The sequence below is a fragment of the Ursus maritimus genome, unplaced genomic scaffold, assembly GCF_017311325.1.
Source record: "Ursus maritimus isolate PB19 unplaced genomic scaffold, ASM1731132v1 scaffold_1, whole genome shotgun sequence".
Taxonomy (NCBI): Eukaryota; Metazoa; Chordata; class Mammalia; order Carnivora; family Ursidae; genus Ursus; species Ursus maritimus.
In genome coordinates this window covers 63,612,726-63,625,819 of record NW_024423343.1, presented here as the reverse complement: position 1 = coordinate 63,625,819, position 13,094 = coordinate 63,612,726, and the positions used below count along the sequence as shown (strand labels likewise).

General features: G+C 34.6%; 1 protein-coding gene across 1 annotated transcript in view; it reads right to left on the bottom strand.

Moving 5' to 3' along the window:
* The window catches only part of SCN9A (sodium voltage-gated channel alpha subunit 9), a 162,588-nt gene that overhangs the window by 46,656 nt on the left and 102,838 nt on the right, over positions 1 to 13,094 (bottom strand). The gene's annotated exons all lie outside the window — the stretch shown is intronic.

Below are 13,094 nucleotides of genomic sequence, written 5' to 3'. Positions count from 1 at the left end.
AAATCAAAACTACAATGAGATATCACCCCAACCTGTCAGAAGGGCTAAAATTAACAACACAGAAAACAGCAGAAGTTGGCAAGCATATGGTGGAAAGGGAACCCTCCTACACTGTTGGTGGGAATGCAAACGTGGGCAGCCGCTCTGGAAAACAGTATGGAGGGTCCTCAGAAACTTAAATATCAAACTATCCTATGACCCAGCAATTTCACTAGTAGGTATTTACCCAGAGTGTACAGAAATATTGATTCAAAGGGACCCACACACCCTGATGTTTAGAGCAGCATTATCAACAATAGCCAAATTATGGAAGGAGCCCAAATATCCCCTGACTAATGAACGGATAAAGAAGATGTGGTATATATACAATGAAGTATTAGTCAGCCATAAAAAGAATGAAATCTTGCCATTTGCAATGCTGTAGATGGAGCTAGTATACTACGCTAAGCAAAATAAGTCAAAGAGAGACAATATGATTTCACTCATACGTGGAATTTAAGAAACAAAACATATGAACATAGCAGTATGATAAAAAGAAGAAGAAGGAGGAGGAGGAGGAGGAGGAGGAGGAGAAGGAGGAGGAGGAAAAGGGGAAGGTGGGGGTGGAGGAGGGGGAGGAGGAGGGAGGGAGGCAAACCATAAGAGACTCTTAACTATAAAAAAGAAACAGGGTTTCTAGAGGGGAGGGCATGGGCTAAATGGTGATGGAGATTAAGGAGGGCACTTGTGATGAGACTGGGTTTTATATGTAAGTAATGAATCACTAAATTCAACTGCTGAAACTAATATTATGCTATATCTTAACTAACTAGAATTTAAATAAAAACTTGTAACATTAAAATATATGATCTAACTAAACTTTTTTTATTCTTCATCGTTCTTCCTTTGATTGCCTAGAAGGTGTGTTTTCTACAACAATGAATATGAATAGAGCCTGTTAAATATAGGTGTCATATAAGCTGGTAACTTACGAATTTATTACTGACATATCCCGAAATAGGCATTCACATCATAAGGCTAGTTAATGCTAGTATGGATGGTGGTTAATGCTAGTTGGTCATTTCTTATTTCAAGAAGTATGAAGTACAATTGTCTAATAATTTGATAATCTGACATTCAAAAGCCAAAAAAACATCAAACCTATAGCAGCATTGTAGAAAACACCTTATTCAAAGAGGATGGTTGGTGTTGAAACATTCCAAAGATGTTACATTTAAAGTACATACTATAATACTGCTTGCTACATACAACAAACATATCCTTTGAGGAGCAGAGCCTAGAATAGTTATTTCACCTGAGCATCAAAACAAAGAAACACAGAGGACAGCAAGAAGTTGAGGGAAGCAAATCAAAGGGAAGGGATGGGCACATATGGACAGAAAAATTATGGGAGGCATTACTGATAAACAAAGCTATACTGTATGTCATTAAGCTTAAGAATTTTTTTGTTAGTTTCAAATCAATATCACCCATCTTTTAATTTTATGGTCTAATTTTACAATTGATATTCATAATGAGGGCTCTGAATCATTAAAGGAGTAAAATGGTAAAGTTCAGTATAAAAGATCAAAGGATCTTTAGTGAAAATTCCACAAATAGTTACTATGCTTTGTGTAAGAGGACAATGTCTTCCAAGTTACCATTCTGTTACGGGGTAACTTCAACTTTAAATATTTTTTTCTGATTTGGAACCAAAATATGCTTTCCTCTCCCTTGCAATTGTTAGGGTCCTTTTTGCCTTCTGGAGAAATGCAAATATTATCTTCCTACAGCTTTTTTAAAACTGGAGATTACCTATGGTATTACCATTTGTGTTTTTCATCTTAAGAGTATTGATATTTAGTTTCTTTACATGATTTAGCATTCTGGGACCCTCAAGTCCCTTTTCTGATCTCTCTGAAATTCTGGTCTCTCAAGATTCTTTTTAAATGGTAATGCGGTTAAAAAGTACTAAAGATATCCTGGAAAAGTCAATAGTATTTTCCTTTTGTTATCAAGATTTTCATTTTACTTCCATTTAAATTATGAGAAAACTTTAGGTTAACCACCAGTTTTACAATAAACTTAACTCACAATATATTATGGGCAACTAAAGTTCCAGCACTTTTTCAGAAAAAAGTGTTCTTTATAACTGCTAGAGAAACTGTGTGGGCTTTTAGAGAACAGCTGCTCGTTCAGCGGGAAATCCACTGGACACCTCCATCGCAGGGTTAATGGGGAATATAGCATCAGATGATGGAGAAATAATGAGGTCAAATCTCAGGCACCACCATGGAAATTCAAAATAAAGCAAATGATTTCACTGAGAGTTCTTACTTTTCCCAGAAACTTCTACGTAGGGCCCTTCCTATCCAATAACATGACAAGTTATATGCCTAAAAGGTTAAGATCTTGCATATAAAAGCAAATAAACAAAAAAACAAACAAATTTTGGCCACATAAGGAGATTGGACTGGTTACAGATTTTTCAGCTAGATCCTACAGTGTCCTCTTGAACCCCCAAAAGGCAAGTGGCATTCACCAGTAAGGCCTTGCCCTGTGATCAACCAGCAGTACTGAAGGGCTCTGTGCACTAATACAGAACTATCTACAGAGAATAGATATTTAAGTAGCTGGAATACAGTGGGTCACAACAGAAACAATTATCTAACACAGGAGATAGGGGAAGGGAGGGAAAACTGAATGGGAAGAAATCAGAGGGAGACAAACCATGAGAGACTCTTGACTCTAGGAAACTAACTGAGGGCTGTGGATAGGGAGGTGGATGGGGGGAAGGGGTAACCGGGTGATGGGCATTAAGGAGGGCACGTGATGTGCTGAGCACTGGGTGTTATATGCAACTAATGAATCATTGAACATTATATCAAAAACTAATGATGTACTATATGTTGGCTAATTGAATTTAAATAAAAGAAAGAGTAGCTTAAAAACTCAGAAACAAACATTTAAAAAGTTCTATTACTGAGGCCTGCTAGAAAGTTGCAGTAAGTGGGCAAATAAGGATTGGAACATAGGCAAAAAGGACAGCAAATTGTGAGGCAAAAGCGTAGAGTCTAAGTCTCAAGCTTCATTGTTTATAATTAAAAAAAGAATAACAAACAAAAAACAAACTACCTGTATATTATATGTTATCCCCTAAAACCTCTCTTAATGAGGAAGGGCAAGGAAAGACAAATTCCACTGAATGGAACAATTACTAGTTTTTTTTAAACACATGGTTTTCTAATATTGAAAATACAATGTAAAATAAAAATTGGCATAGATAAAATATATTTTTCTGAACTTTCATGTAGGCAGCTTCTAACAAAGAAAAGTATTATATCTCAAGTCATTCTTCACAAATGAAATATCCACAGCTTTTTTGGTTTCAGGAGAATGACCATTCATTAATATGCACCTCATGTCTCCTAACAGTTTGGTTAAAAAAAAAAAAATATATATATATATATATCATAATTCAGGAATTAAACACACACACATTTCTGGAAACTGTTTTCTCAAAAACTGTGTGTTTTATCTATATGTATATACATACTATTGTGTATGTATGCATCTTTATTTAGATTCTAGGGGGAGGAAATTTACTCCATCTGAAATAAAATTTTTTTACAAGAGAATATTGCCTCTGAGTCATCACCTATCTGAAATAGAAAAATATGTCTTTTACTTAGGTGCACCTTTAAAATTAACTTCAAGTAAACTAGAACAATATTAGTTTGTTTTTTTTTAATTGGAAATTGTCCGCATCATTATCTCTAGAGCGTATCATTTTCAAGATAAGGTTTTGTTTTCAACATTGTGCAATGGAAAACAACAATACAGACATCCCAAAAATGACAGAGCAATTCAAAATATGAACTAGATTAAAGAAAAAAGGCAAGATTCTTATTAACATGGATTTTTTTCCTCACAGGAAGTTTTTCATTAGAGTTCATCCACTCAACAAGCTATACTAAAATTAAGACAAAATGTATCTAAGTGGCATATTTTCTTTTATACTTGTTAGAAATACTAGATAAGGCAATCCATATGAATTTGCTTCCAATTTTATCAAGAGTGTACCATGTCTTATTGAAAGTTTTAGTGTTCACTTCATAATATGTTCCATTTAAACCTTTTACCTTCTTGATGCTATGCTATATGCCTCCTTATGAGATATAACCATAATAAGAAACATTCTCATCAGTGCATAATATTGCTTTTGGAATCAAATCAAGCATTTCAAGCACTTATAACTCATTCACTCATAGGCTAGGCTGGGCCTATATATTTTAATTGATGCATTTTATATATGATCAACTAAAATCATATGTCAGTTACTAAATTGAATAAAGAAATAAAGCCCTAGTTATCACTGTGCTTAAAATCATTTCAAAATATATTCAAAGTTTAGCCTAGAAGGTGGATACTTTGGCTCTGTGCACTCAGAACACAGCTTATTTGTATGTCTCAATTTCTATAAATACAGGTCTAGTACTAGAAAGTTCCTTTCATGTCCTGAGATTTTATGTTTATGTCTGAAATATTTTCCAATGAAAATAGTTTCTTAATAGTTTTAATTTACTAAATTTAAATGTGAAAATTTATCTTTTCCAGCTTTACTGAGATATAATGGACATATAACATTGTGTAAGTTTAAGGTATACAATATGATGATTTGATACATGTATATATTGTGTATACAATGTGATGATTTGGTACGTGTGTGTGTGTGTGTGTGTGTGTGTGTATTTACCACATCCTTCCCACATGTAATTACCATTTGTTGTTATTGTTGTTATAAAGAAAACATTAAAATTTTACTCTTATAGCAATAAACATGACAATTTAATGTGACATACATTAGATTAGATTGGATTAGATTAGGAAAGGAAGTTGCTAGAGGTTTTCAAATTAAATGTTGCTTCAATGGCTTCTGTTACATTCTATATCTTAATTTTATAATCCATCCAATAAAAATCTATAGCTCATGCACTTGAAATCACCTAAGGACATGAAAGATATATATCAAGGAAGTCATCAAGAGGATCACAAAAAATGATGGAATTGCCCCCGTGACATGCTATGATGCCAATTCATCTACAGAACAATTGTATATGTTTCTACTTTCTTGCAATGGGTCAGGCAGAAACATTTTGTAGCTGAACAGCATGCATGACACTGAAAAAAATATCATATATGTATGATTATTTTTAAATAACCTGTATAAAAGTGGTCACATATGTCTCTGTCTGGTTAAAAGCACAGAGCTGCATCCTTGATTGATCCAGTTTGGTTTTACCCCTGTGAGAAGTAAGAAGGTTAGGTACTGAAGTTTAGAAATGCAGAATGATGAAATAGTTTAGTCAACTGATTTAAAATGTTTAAAGTCACATACCTGTAAGTAAAAATTAGTTATATGTTAGAAAACACATGCTATATGCTCAATGCAAAGCAGTATCTTTGAACCACAGTAATAAGACTGAATATCATTTAACACAGACTTTAAAACAATTAACTCAACAGTTATATAATTCTATTATTTAGGGGATGCATTTAAATATTATAATGTGCTAAGGCAATCTTTTGCATTCTGTTTGCTCTTTATAACAACCATTTAAAAATAAGTGATTCTCAATACTAGAGTCGGTAAGAGTAGGAGTATATAGTTTTTAAGAAGTATATTCTAAAATTAGAATTTCTTGGTTTACTTTTAATTATATTTATTTAGTTTTGACATTTAGAACAGCATTGAAGGAAAAATGTTTTCAAATTTATCAAAATATAAAGAGTAAGAAACACTGATTCAAATGTCAGACCAAAATTTCATTGTTTTCAGACACATAAACAAATACAGTAAAGATGAAAGATTTTTCAAATAGTTTGAAACCAATCTGCAAAAAAAGAAATGGTTAAGTAAAATTCTACAGGAGTCTTCTTTTGTTTTGTTTTGTGTTTTTAAGAATCTATGCATAAAGACAGGATCAAATACCAGCTTAATTGTACAAATAATGTATAGTATAATTATAATTATAAAATTGTATAATTATAACTAATGCCTAAATCTTGCCAAACCAAATGCAATTCTAGAAGAGATTCTTTTATTTTCTGAAATACAATGATAAGAAGAAATCTAAACTGCTTTCTTGGTGAAAGCAATAACTGCCTGTTTCAGGAAAAAACTTCATAAAAAATCTAAAGAGAGACCAAATAACAACATAATTAAAACCACCATCTACTAAAAAGACATAAAATATTTAACCTTGATGACTACAAATATTTAAACAATATTTTATTAAATCAATAAAAGGAATGCATTTCATAACAAGTAAGCATGTTTAACTTTCTCCAAAGATAGCAGCTTTTAAAATTAAAAAGATTGAATACTGAATAGATGAATGGGTAGATGGATTAATGAATCAGTGAATCAGGTAAGCAATGTAATGTCTGTTCCTCTGCCTGGGATTCCCTTCTCCACTATATCCATTCAATGAAATGATCTCCATCCTTCAGGGTCTGGCTCAAGCACCACCTCCTCTCACATGCCCTCAGCCTGATAGAGTCTCTTACTCAATGCATCCTCAGTAGACCGGTTTATTATTCTGTCATGGAATGTGCTTTGTTCTAGTTATATTATTGAGGTAGACTACAACTTAATAAATCAGCATTAAAGAGGATTAGAGGCCAAATATGAGCCAGCAAATGCACAATACCACTATACTAGAAATTTCGATCCTTAATTGCAACATTATGGTGCATAACAGAAAATAATTATATTCCTACTCACATCTTGCCTTTCTATGGTATGTAATATGGTAGTTAAAACTTGGGGTTCAAATTTTAAAAAGACCCCCAGAAACATCAGTGACTAATCAGCATCATTTCTTAATCTTTCAGTGTTTCAGCTATCTGTAAATATAGACGAATAATACCCATTTTCCTGGCTGTCATAAGGAGGAAATTTATATAATGTAAATGAAATATGTAAAATTTTTCCTTGGTCTCTTTGGAGTTTTTTTCTTTTGGGTCCACTTCTCAAGTGCTGAGTTGTTCACTTCACCTATTCTGAAGAAACAATTTATCTTTTCTCAGTAAAACCTCCTTCAAATGCCATTTCCTCTGAGAAGTACTCCAATGTATTTTTAAGATTAGTTATACTCTCCTCTATCCTGTCTGAATATTTTGTCCTAAAACCAAACTCTGTTCTAATTCTTTTTTATATGTTTAATTATAGTTTCTGGTTTCTCTATGTGTTTCTCCTCAAAGGCAGGAACCTTGCTTTACTCTTTATCACTTAAGACAGCGCCAAAGACAAAGACCTACAGCCTACATTTACTGAAGAACTGAGTGCACTAATGATGTGTCTTCCTAATGTCTAGCAGGAGTACGGCAACAGGAAGATGCTCAGTAAATGGGAGTTGAACAAATGAATAGCAATGGTTTATAAAAAATGTTCTCTAATGTATTCCTTTCAATTCCCCCCCCCCCAATGATCAAAGTTAATGAGGGGTTTATTATTATGGAACATGAAATTTTGCATAAATGTGTTTGTAGTGCTTTAAATGACGTTCTCTTGAAGGTGGGTAGTTTGATTATGTAAAATTTGAGTATCATTGACCTCCTTTCTCCGAGGACCTCAGCTAGTTCCATCACAACTTTGGTATATGTTTTAAAACACTAAAGAACTATTAAGTAAAGCTAAGTATCTGCCTTTGGCTTGAAGAGGAATGAATGGGGCATCTCTCTAGGAGGAAATGTTTACACAGAATGTTTCCTCTCTGCTGAGTACACAATATGAGCCAATTCACTTAAGTAGATACATTTGTCAAAAGAGCAGTAAAAAAGTACTTGGGGATTAGATTCACAGCGAATAAAGGAGCTTCTCTGAAAGCTGTAAGCATCTGTACTACTTTAAAATCATATGATGCTGTTTTTGTTTTTAAATATTAGGAGAAATAAATTTGGATTAATGTTTTCCTTTGAAATTTGCATACACTTCCAAAGTCCATTTTACAATTCTGTAAGCTGCTTCTTCTTTCCATCTTTACAGCAAGAGAAGGAAGTAATCTGTAGTGATAGAAAACAAGAGAATGACTCTAATCTAGGAAGGAGCTCTCCATTAAAAAAAATTAGTTATTAATTTAGTTTTTTAGAGTTTTAAATTTTGAGACTTGGCACAATTAAAAAAAAAACACTACACTCAAGAATTTAAGGCAGATGCCAATCACATTAAATCATTGCAGGTGGGTGAAATAATTTTTTTTTTTCCCCTCAGCAACTCTTAGCACAGTGCCTGGAGCATAGTAGAGCTCAATAAATATTTATTGAATGAATGGGTGCATTTCATGCTTCGTTTGAGGCTCATAATAAGGAAGCACTTCATTGCTAATGATAAAAATCTGTGCAGTGTGTTGCTAATGTTTCCTGCACGCTTAGAGGACCACAGTGTGCCTCAGGAGGCGGATGATTTTGAGAGCGGCCATTAATTCAGTGTTTGCATTCTGAAAAGCAGGGACAAGTCCTATTCTCATGCGTCCATGGAAGATAACAGTATGTCTTTCTCAATTCTGAGACAAACCCTATCTTGAGAGAAATGCTGATGTTCTACTGCCAATTATTTCCTCAGAACTGTTTAAGAGATTTTACTCAACACTTTATTTAAACTCATCTCTGGTCATCTTCTGGTAAGGCGTTTTATTATAAAATATTTTTACTTCATTCTGGAGTGTATATCAGGACAAGGACACTTGCCTATATAAGATCTGATATTAGAAGAAGATGAAAAAGTCTCCATCAAATATAATGGGAAAACAGGATGCTAGGCCATAAAAGAGAAGTTTTTCGTTTGTTTTTTGTTTTGTTTTGTTTTTTTGTTTGGGGGGGGGAGGGAGAGGCATCAAAAGTTAAACACATTGTGTCCCTGTGTTCAAAATGCAGATTCTTCAACAGGCAAAGGGGAAAATAGCCTCAGCCCCTGAATAAAGAAAATGACATCTCAGAAACCTGGGTCAAAACATGCTAGGGATGAATTTAGGTTCACTTCCCATGCCAACTCAATCCATCACAGTGGCCGCTGGGAACACCACTGATAAGGACACTAAAGTTGCTTCCAGACTTAGGCAGAGAGAATTCAAAGGATACAACCCAGATCCAGTGTTTGGAACAAGTTTCCTGTGTCTTTTACACACTAAAATTGTGAACCACTGATCTACATCACACTACCTCTCTTGAATTTAGCCTGTAGCAAGTAACTACTTATAGTGTTTACGTGACCACTCAATTCCATAGCCATAATAACTGTTCATCAGGCACTTACCTTCCAAAAGACACGTATCTAATTATTAACCTACATCATTTACTCTTCATCACAATTCTCTTTTGCTTATACAGAAACTAAAAAACAACAACAAAAAAGAATGTTTTTGTAAATTGCTCAAGACCATAGAGTTAGTAAATACCAAAGCTAGAATTTAAGGCAAATATTCTATTTCCAGAGGCTGTATTCTTAAACATATCCCAAGGTAGCGCTTAAGACTTACATAATGCAAATATATTGAATCAGGCATTATTTTCTATTGGGTAATCAAGATTTGCCCTTTGGGTGAGGTTCATCAAGAACACGGCAATCACTCTTTCAAAGATACCCTAGGCGTGAAAAATTAGAAATCAGCAGAGGAGGAAACAAGTAGTTCAAAAATTTGGGAACTCAAGTGGCAGCTGAAGATTAGGGGAACAGAGCAGGGAGGTTAGCATGAAAGGGTAATAGAAGCACTTTCGATAAAGAAAATCTGCATTTTTTTAATGGTTCAAATGGAAAACCAAAACCAAAACCAAGTCGTACTGAGAAACATTTAAATCTCAAGCAGCTGGAGAGAAAGACTACAAACATAGGGTTTCACAGTTGGAGACAGCTTAATATTACCTCTAAGTTACCTGACAAATTTCCTAAAGATCTTTATCTTTTGTTATTTCTCAAGTCCAGTATAGTAAAGGGGGTTTGAATGTACTCACACTGTGAGATATGTCATGGGAAATTTTTTTTATGAGGAAGGGCAAACGTCCTAAGTCTACAATTTTAAATCCGTACTTTTAGATGACAATAATGATGATGAATTCAATAATAAACTCTTACTTTTAGATGACAATAATGATGATGAATTCAATAATAAACCCGTACTTTTAGATGACAATAATGATGATGAATTCAATAATAAACACAATAGCTGGCACTGTTTTAGAGCTTACAACTCAAATATGGTGCTAAATGATTTAAAGCAATTAGCTTATATATTCTTTATTACAACCTATGAGGTAGCCCCAAGCTCCTGTGTATTATACCATATAAACCACAGATATGAAATAGAAAAGTATACATTTTTTCTCATGTAGCTATGACTATAAATATAAAAATGACAATCAAGAATATTAGAATGTTACCATCAAATTATCCTTAGACAACACAGTTTAAGGGTGCTAAATTTCATGCTTTTTAGGAAGGGTTTCTGGGATAGGTAGCAGAGTAACTTTATGGGTGGTTATAGCAACATTATCAACAATAGCCAAATTATGGAAAGAGCGAATGGAATCTTGCCATCTGCAATGATATGGATGGAGCTAGAGTGTATTATGCTAAGTTATTTAAGTCAGTCAGAGAAAGACAAATACTATATGATTTCACTCAGATGTAGAATTTAAGAAACAAAGCAGATGAACAAAGGGAAGGAAAAAAAGAGAGAGAGGGAGGGGCGCCTGGGTGGCACAGCGGTTAAGCGTCGCCTTTGGCTCAGGGCGTGATCCCGGCGTTGTGGGATCGAGCCCCACATCAGACTCCTCTGCTGTGAGCCTGCTTCTTCCTCTCCCACTCCCCCTGCTTGTGTTCCCTCTCTCGCTAGCTGTCTCTATCTCTGTCAAATAAATAAATAAAATCTTAAAAAAAAAAAAAAAGAGAGAGAGGGAAGAAAACCATAAGAGACTCTAAACTATAGAGAACAAACTAAGGGTTGAGGGAGGGAGGTGGGCAGGGGATGGGTTAAATGGGTGATGGGAATTAAGGAGGGCACTACCCCTGAAACCAATTTTACCATATATGTTAACTAACTAGAATGTAAACAAAAACTTGAAATCAAAACAAAAAATAGTCTATTTCGGTAATCAAACAGTCTATAAACTAAATCACTAATTATAAAAAAAGACAGCTGGCCACTATGACATCACAAACCTCCTCTGGATGCCACAAGGTATGGAAATTTTTCAGAAGCATGGCTCAGTACCCCAGAGGAGAACTACTGGGTATTAACCCAATAGGGATGTGTGTTTTATCCCTGAAATGGACAAAGACAGGGCAAAGAAGATAGAAATACAACTGATCACAAGATTTGGACACTTGTCATGGCTCTGACTTTGAACTAGGTTTATAACTGGATAAAGTCACTTCCTCTTACTGAGCTGGCTTTTTAGAAAATGAGGTGCTAAATGGGAAGCTCTATAAGATTCCCTTCAAAATGTTATAATTAACATAGCAAGAAAAAGATTTTTGCCAGCCACTATAGGAGATCCGTTTAAGGTTAGCCACCTAGTTTTGAGCAAAGGAAAAAACGACCAGGTAAGAAATGATTCTTCCAAATATTAAGATCTAAAAAAGTGTTTGATAAACTCTGCCAGCTACTGAACTGCCTTAACACCTGGAATCCCAAACTTATTCAGAAAGTCTACTAAGCAATTGTGGTTTTTCAGCTCTGATCTTCATAAGCAGAAAAATGAGTAATTGAACTAGTTTCCCTTTCCACATGACACTGGGCTCAGATCACTTCCTGACAATCTGATTTTCTACCTTCAAGCTGAAACAACCAGACTTTTGAACTCTGGAGACAATACTTTTTCTGTGTAAAGGTTTTAAAAATAAAAAATAAAAAATTAATGTTATTCCTTACATTGTCATCTTGGAAAAACTTTCTTTGGCTACTTAGAAATACATAGTCTTAATTTATATAATCACTTATATACTCATGTATTCACTCAGTAAGTATTGAGCATTTACTATGTACCCAGCACTGGTCATATGGCTAGGACACACACACACACACACACACACACACACACACACGTATGTATCTTTATTCCAAAATCCACTAGAAATTCATGGAGGGCAGGTCTTAGTATAGGGTTAAGTGGATAAAAGGCATGTGATAAATGCCTCTCAAATACTTTCAAATGTGATCTAAAGAAAGGATTAATATTTTTAAGTGATATCTTGAAACTTTAAAGAGATGCCATAAAAATGCTTTGTCTTAATATTCACTTATGGACATTATATTCCATATTAATAAAAAACACAGTTCAATTAATAAAAGCAGTAACAAAAAAAAAAAGTACCTGTTACTTTAAATATATGCAACCAGGTGTGGAGAAAGAAGTTATAAAAAAGTTTTGATAAAAGGTTACTGTTCTCAATGAGTTTAGAGCACCATTTGATGCATACGATAATTTCTCCAAAAAATTAATAAAATATAAGGCTAAACAATAAATCCAGGAAAAGACATAAAATTGGGCAGGATTCAAAACGAGGAGAGCACCTATCTCTTTGGGGAGAAATTAGGAAGGATGCAATAGTTATCACTTTTGAGCACTCCGAGTACTGTTCTAAGCGTTTTGCCCGTGTTCATTCATGTAACCCTTATTACCCAACCCTGTGATGTAAGGCCTAATCATTTTACACGAGTACTGTCTTAAAGGATGTGTATAGGATTTTGACTGGGGAAGGAAATCCCAAGCAGAGTGATGCACGATGCAAGTGTTTGCGGTCCAAAAGGAAACCAGGCAAGCACTGAATGACACAGCTGGTCAGCTGGCTGGGGCCATGGTGTGAAGACTTCATCATCAGCCTGTAATTCCAGAGAGTTAGGGGACCAAGCATACTTCAAAGGAGTGACATGATTAGGATTGAACCTGAGTAAAATTAATCAAACAAGTGACCTGGAGTAGATGGAAACTGGAGGCAGAGACCACCCGTTGGGACTCTACTTGGTATGGTTTAGGCAAGAAGTAGTGAGCGCAAAGGCCAACAAAGGTGATGGGAAGGAGCCATGGGTTCAACAGGCAGGAAAGTGTATATGACT